Genomic DNA, 6000 nt, shown 5'->3' with positions numbered 1-6000 from the left:
AATGTGGTAGCAGCCACACAAAGCATTAAGTGATAAAGAGTTGCTCTACTGAGGTGGGTAATTTGGTTACCAGAGTAAAAGGGTTATGTCCTAAATTGGATCCATCAGAAGCACACCCTTTGGCTTATTTAATTGATTTGAAAAGTGTTTTCACCTGCAGAAACAGGCGGACCATGACAAACTGGCCATGTGGCCAGTGTCTAGACAATGACCGCCACTACCAGGGTTTTTCTTCTCTTGCTTTGATTTGCTCATCTGCCTGATAGCAGGCATGCACTTGGAAGTCCTGTCTCCGGAGTGCTTGTGCTTAGAGCCGTCCCTCTGTGGCACGTTGAGTCCTGCCCAGATCCGTTATAAATCATCTAACCTAAGTGCACAGTTCTGAAAACTACTTGGCCTTTAGGCACAGGGACTGGAGCCTTCCTTAAAGTAACTGGGATCGCATGTCCAGCCAAGACCTACAGCCTGTGTTTAAGAACACAGCTGTGACTGATGCTAGGCTCACGGGAAGACTATACGCTGAGAGCAGTTGGTTGTGAGACCCAAGCGGGTGTTGGCCCCTGGTCCGCAGAGTGCCCGAGGGGAAACCATGCTGAGCGCGGATCTGGGGGCCCCGGGGTCATTGCTCATGAAGGGGCAATCTTTAGAGGGTAAAGAGAGACCGAGAGGGAGACAGGGGGAGAGAACAGGGAGAGAGAAGAGAAGAGCAAGGAGGGAAGGGGGAGAAGGGAGGAAAAAACAACTCTTAGATGGCATTTTAAGACCCATCCTCTAATCAAGGAGGGCTCACTAAAACCCTTCAACGTCCCTGTGGCTGCTGCCTATACTTGTGTCACAGCCAAGATCCTGACCCTCAGGGTTATGCAGAAAAGCAGTGCTGGAGCACCTGCTTCATAGCAAAGAGGCTAATTCCAGTCCAGCTGGGGCCTGAGGGGCGGGAGGTCCTTCAACCTGACGATACTGATTTGTGACTTCCTGGAGGAAGAGATTTATAAAGGTGAACCGGGTAGAGAGGATCCCCCCGGAGTATATCTACTGATTAAAATGAGGAGAAAAAGAGAGACAGAAATGAAAGAAAAACAGAAAGAGACGTGGGTGCTGGAAAACCAGTGAAAACAACAATAAAACTATAGCAATGACCCACAATTTGACCCAGATGGAAGTACAAAATTAAAAAAAAATTACATTCATCAAAAAGATTAAAGAGTGCTGTATGATTTTTGCACTTCTATGTTGTAAGTTTCAATTAACTTTAACACCTGCAGAAAATGCACCAACTGCAAACTTTCATGGCCTGATCAATACTGGAATTCAAATTAAAGTTAGACCTGGAGATTCTACTAAATTGAAACATGATACCCCCATTAACTTAGTTGTCATTGGATATAGAACGGAGGACAGATAAGTCTCTTCTGCAGGACGTTCACCTTGCTTACATTTCTCATAGTCGTAGCAGCAACTGCCCTCAAATAGCGCAAAGAGGACATGGATGCTATGGCTGAATGAACAATAAATTAAAATTAAATTAAGACTTTGTCACACATTGGCTTGACAAACTGTGGACTCCATGGGCCTTACCTCCCAGTTAAAGTAGCTAATATGGTCTAATAAAAGTTAAACAGGGCCTTCAAGGTTTGAAAGTTATTATGTAGGATCTAATTGGAGAAGGGGTGCATATTTCCATTGCTTCTTCATTTAACGACCCAGTTTAGCCTATTTTTAAACCTGGAAACAATAAATGACCCCTCAAAGAGGATTTCATCAACAAGTGTGCTGTGCAATACATTAAGTGCCCACACCCAATATTACTGAAGTCTCTGAGTCCTTCCAATTAGCAACTAGTAAAATTATTCTGCTGTTTTGTGTTTGGGTAATAGAGTCTCTCCAGCACCTGTTTAAATAGCCTCTTGGGGGCACATTGTCTTTATCTTCCAAGAGCCACTATACGCCTTACTGGCCACTGGTATGGTCGCTCAATAGCCCTGCCCCAGGAACACCAGTGTGACATTACATGCATGACACCCTCCTGTTAAGTGGAGCCATTTGACACTTACTACAAATATACAAATACTCATAAAAGATCCCGCAAGAGGGGGTGAACTGTTGCCGGCGCATCGCGCCAGCCCCCCTCCCCTGTCACATCCCTGAGCATGTGGTGAACTGCAGCCTCCATCCTTGGTGCCGTCAAGACACAGCTGTGGCTGGTCCTGGCTCCACACAGGGGTCAAGGCCCTCAGTCAACAGAACATTCCCCTCCCTACTGCCCTCGGGCTACAGGGCCCACAGAGCATCACCGAATCGCTCAGGCAAGTGTGTGAATGTAATGAAATAAAACGTCACATTTCAATCATCAAACATCCTGCTGAATTATAATAAAGGGTCTGACCCCATTTTTTGATGTCTTTTTGCTGACAGTTCACACCTCACCCCTTTCTCTCTCTTCTCTAACTCATCTGAGTACAAAGAGATGAGAAAGACAGGGTGCTCCCTCCTTTGGTACCCACAGGGTCTCATATCACACAAGTCCTGGCAAGCCTCCCCTGTGTGGGATTCCTCCCTTGGCCCCACCCTTAAACACACTCAGATCCTGGGTCCCGCCTGCTCTCCCCAGACCCAGTTGTGTAGATATTTATCTTTTCACACCCTCTTGATAAATGTGAGACATCATCAACCTTGACAGGGTGAACAAACTTTGGATGGGGGTCCATCTGCCCTAGTAGATGACCGGGACAGAGGGGGTCCCAGAAAGCACAGGTGTGAGGGAGAAAAATGATCCTGAAAGGGAAGCTAGAAAATGCCTGATGCTCCCCTGAGCAGCTAGCTGTGGTCAGTGGGATCTGCAGTGGCCCTAAGCACACCATGCAGGGTGTGCCTTACAGATCCCTACAGAGGGTAACAGAATCAAGACACTTACCTGCCAACTCCCCTGTCCAAAATGGGCTGTTCAGCTTGGGCTTCCAACTTGCCTTCCACGCTGGGCAGAGCGCACGCACAACCAGAGCTTTCCAGCGTGCAGAGAGATGGTGAGTGGGGAGCAGATTGCACATGGAGCATGAACAGCATTCATCATGGAGCCACCTGGTCAGTGTGCATATTTGGCCATTTTCACACCACGATGCCTATTATAAAGAAGGAACTCTTAGAAGAGAAATGTCGACTACTCTGACTTTCAAATGTGCAATAGGTTCATAAAGCTTACTTGAACTCACACCATTTAAGCTTTGCCCGTAAGATAAGTCCCAATGGGTTGAATCTGTTCACTATGTATGAGCCACAGCTAGGAATTTCCTTCTCCTTTGCCGAGTATGTGCTCCCTGACTAGCATCAAGTTCAGAATCTTTTCTTAAGACCCCAATACCCCTATGTTAAACTGAATGTGGTTATTCAGAACTCAGCTGGCTTACATACTTCATAAACTTTTACATCCTTCAAAAGAGATTCATTTGCATTGTAGAATCTTAGCAAAAATGCTCCAAAGCAGTTCACTATCCCTAACAAACATCCTAATGATACACAATCCCAAGTCCTACACTTGTATCCAATGTAGGGAGGTGTGGGTAAAATGAGAGTTCCTGTGGCCAGGATTCTCACCTGTCCCTGGTTGACTAGCTCACTGCACACCTGTGGGCAATGCATGGCTGTTGACTCTATATAAAGAGCTCTACCCAGTGCTCTGGGTGCAACACAGTGGCAGGGCTGCAAGGCTGCAGGAGAGCAGAGCAGAGGACAGACGTCTAGAGAATGCTTGTGTGGGACGACCGTGCAGAGAGGCCCAAAGGCAGAGACTGGCTTGCTGCCTGCAGACTCGCTCTGAGTGAACGGGATTTTAGTGACTGACCTGCCACCTGGAAGTAAAGTTGGGTGTAACCCTTTCACCCCAAGAACGTTTTGCTGTCAGTTTCTTTGGTCACATTGAATCCATAGCGAACTTGCCAGGGGCTGAAACCCATTGGCAAGACAGGAGGTGAGAGATCTCCTTTTATAATCTTATATTCATTTAAGTTATCTGGGTTAATGGAGTGATACATGAATTATCTTAGAACTAAAACTTTTATTTTGGATATCTCTATAGAATTAACCATATTTTTTTTTCTGTTATCAACCAAAGGTTGAACCCCTTTCGGATGTGTAAAGTTTAATTGTTTCTGTTCTCCAACAAAAATGTTGATTGCAGAGCCTGGCCCAGCAAACAGTCAATAAATGTGTTAAACACATTTTGTAGTATCTTTTGAGAAAGACCTACAAAACATTCTGTGGAGAAATTGTCTTAGTATACTTTATTTCAAGGGGTATGTGTGTGGTATGTCTGAACCAAAGTTACTTTAAAATCTAAAGAACATATAGGTCATGGAGTATATGAACACAGAAATCAATGGGGTTGACTGAGAATCTAAAAATTAGGTGCTAATACGTGCTTTTAAAGTGGAGGAACTTTGAAACATTGTGCTAAATGAAAACAGACACCAAAGATCACATATCATATGATCCTATTTTTATGAATTGTCCAGAATAAGTGTAGGTAAAATTGCAGTATTTCCAGAATCTCTCACCTGTCCTTAGTGCATCTCCATATCAATAGGTGATTACAAAGAGAGTGGAGAGAAAATGCATATCTGGGCTGGAGAGGTGTGGTGGGGTTATTTTGCAGCCATGGAAGAAACACTGGCAAGCAGAAGTAGATGTTTCTAAACACAAATATGAAACTTTTGTCTGTTCTTTAAAATCATACACAAAGTTGTACAGATAATATAGCACAGTAGAATGATGGCCAAGTTTAGAGTTCAGGTATCTGTGTTGCACCATGGAATCTGCAGCTCAATTGTTGAGAAAAAAAAATGTACCAGTTAGTTAACAATTCTAGGCCTTCGTTTCCTCATCTACAAAATTAATATTGTATTGGAGGGACACTTAATTTTATTCCAAGTTTAATATTATAGGATTCAGTGATGCAAACTATATGGATACAAATCAAAAGCAATTCCTGTGATTTGAAGTTTGATTACCTAGAAGGACAAAGACAGTGAGTGGGAGATAGCACCGCTAAGGTCTGAGATAATCTGAGTGATTTAAGAAAGATGTAGAGTAAGTTGTATCTCATGTGCCCTGTAGTTAGTGGACAATAGCTATTCATTCAGAAGACAGTGCTGGGAAGGACTTTATGATGTGGTCATAAAGAGGAAATGGTGCCATGAGTAACCAGGAAGATCTGCCATAACCGGCAGCGCCTGGGAAAGGGTAATAGGCTGGGAAAGGCTGGCCATACAAGTGTCACTGATTAGGTTTCCCTGATGAAGAATGACAAATAAATCAACCAAGGACAGAAACAGAAAATGTGGTCCACTAAGGGAGAATGGATTAAGGAGCATTATTTTAGCCATTCCCATGGATCAAGCATAAGAAGTTGTAGTTTCTTCTCAAGTTTTACATTCATTAGTGTCTGAAAATTCTGAGAAGATAAATAGATCTCTTTTTATTATAGAAATACTAGAAATTTCTCTAGTTATTATTTGGTTCTTGTCTCAAAAGAAAAGATGATTTCATGCTCATCAAAATTTCTCTCATTTCTCCAATTTGAATTTGTGTGTGTATGTGTCTCAATATTTGAATTCAGTTTCTGATTTTCTTAACTCCTGTGAGCATAGCTTAAATGCAGTAAAACTCAGCAAGCATGCCAAGCCATCCCTAGCTTTTTCTGCAGTTTCTTCATCAAAAGGTCCAATGCATTATGTAAATTGACAACAATTTTTAAAATGCCATATGGCAATCCCTGCTAAACCAAGGTTTTGAGCCACAGTAGGTAATGAGATCTCTGTCAGAAAGGAAACAAATGTTAATCATGTTTGGGATGATGTAGTGTGGGGAACACCAAGGTGGGAAAGGAGGATACTGTCATGGAAGGAATGTTCCTTCTGAACAGAATTCTCCGATGTGTCACCTTTCCCAAATGTTAAAAAGTCAGTGTTGTCAGAGTGCAAGAAGGATTTATTCATTTTTTAGGCT

Source organism: Manis javanica, chromosome 9, assembly GCF_040802235.1.
Source record: "Manis javanica isolate MJ-LG chromosome 9, MJ_LKY, whole genome shotgun sequence".
Lineage (NCBI taxonomy): Eukaryota > Metazoa > Chordata > Mammalia > Pholidota > Manidae > Manis > Manis javanica.
This window is presented reverse-complemented; position numbering follows the sequence as displayed.